The sequence below is a fragment of the Prunus avium genome, chromosome 6 (assembly GCF_965620075.1).
Source record: "Prunus avium chromosome 6, drPruAviu1.hap1.1, whole genome shotgun sequence".
Lineage (NCBI taxonomy): Eukaryota > Viridiplantae > Streptophyta > Magnoliopsida > Rosales > Rosaceae > Prunus > Prunus avium.
In genome coordinates, this window is record NC_142289.1 from 9,372,621 (window position 1) to 9,374,682 (window position 2,062).

The following is a 2,062-nucleotide window of genomic DNA, read 5'->3' on the forward strand; positions in this document are numbered from 1 at the left end:
ATCAAAACCGTCTATTTTGTAGATATTCATTCAAAGATCATTTCTACAAAAAATCACTTGAATCCGATATCATTTGACCATTCAATTGAATTATTGAAAGTTTAGTACTTTCTTGAAACACCGTGTTCATTAATTTTGTAGGACACAATTAGATGTCAAAACGGTTTTCGATTTCTCTAATTTTTTCCAATGATGATCTATAAATGTATACTTAAAATAGATGGTTTGAATCGTTGAAAAATAATTCGTAAGAAACCCTAAAGGTATTCCTCATATATATATATATATATATATATATATATATATATATATATATATATGTCACGGGCCACCATATATCATCATTATCATCATATCACACGTATCATGAACAAATAATTTTTTTTGGGGGAGGGGGGGAAAGTTCTAGTTTTCTTTCTTCTTTTGTTACCATGAATCATTCCTTTCATGGGCAGTACTATTTTGGCGCAATGCCTTTTGGTAAAAGATTCAATATACAAATAATATAGAGGAAATAAAAAATCAAACACAAGCACTCACCTCTTACAGTAATATTATTTGTACCATATTACTGATTACATTGGTAACACACTAGACTTTAAAAAAATTTCCATTCATACACACCCTGCTAACTTCTTAAACAACTAAGAAAATGCGCAGCTCTGGTTTTGAAATTTAATTTTTAGCATGGGTGATATTTTGCAAGAAAGAATATGACAATTCTAGTCCCGAAGTGATCCTCAAATAACATTATTTGAACCTACTTTTGAAAAAATATAAATTGGGTCCATCTTGATATAGCTAGGGAAAATGTAAAAATAAATAAAAGAAACAAAAACAAAAACTCCTCTAAAAAGGAAAAATAAATACAATTAAATTAGGAAAAAAATTTCTTAAATTTGCCACTTCGTACATGTATCCACTTTTCTTAAATTTACTATCTTCATTATCAACAATGTCGTTGTATATAAAGTAATTATATATGGCATCAAAAGATGTAAATTTTGTCTTTCTTTAGGGAAATCCATTTGGCAAAAAGTGATGGTCCAAAGTTATAATATAGAACATGTGTATGATCATGGATCTAGCTAGTTGATTGGTCATCTTTATTTGAGAGAGAGAGAGAGAGAGAGAGAGAGAGAGAAGATATCTATACAATATGAAAACAGAAGGTCCTCGACAATGACCATTCCTTTGTCGCATCGATGCAAGTAAAACTTTGGCTTGCCATGAGAAAATAATGAAACTTATACATGTAAAAAAACTAACAAATTGTATATCCTTGAATACCTTTTTTTATATGATATTCTTTTTGTCCATCCTCTGTGGATATAATATTATAATTACGCGCATGATCATATTTATCCAATTTCAAACTCATACAGTATATACGACCAAAATTGTTAGGTGTGCGTGGAGCAAATATCCAATACAACCTCTTTTAAGTATTCCAATACTGCTTGAGTTGTTAGGTACGTGAAATGATGTTTCAAACGAGTCGTTTCTCCTTACTTATAAATCCAGATAGTTGAATCTTTAACTATATATTATACCAAATAACAGATAAAATACTCTAGCACATACGTCATTCAAATTCAGTTTGATCCAAGTCTTGTCCCATCCAAAATAATAATTGAATCGAAGCTTAGCTAGTCTTAAACTAGACCTTAAATTGCAAGTGTGAGTGAGTTTACAAAAATAGGGATGAGTTGGCTAAAAGATCCAGAGACGCAGCTCTTGTTTTTGTCATGTGCTCACTAATTATAATATGGGATCAACTTGTCAGCTGTCATTACACTAATTAAGACTGAAATGATTAAAGGCCATGCATGAAAAGAAATCATAATATAAAGCTTAGCTCTCCACTCCACCCGTCATTTTTATCACTACTTGTGTCTCCTTCCATATTTCATATTCTTTCTTCCCCCAATCTTATACACATGAAGGAATTATCTTTTATATTCTTATTCTTTCATATTCAGACACTTCTTTTTATACAAACTGATTCCATTTTCACCAGCTTACTCGATATGCTCTTTTAATTATACTTCAATTCCAATAT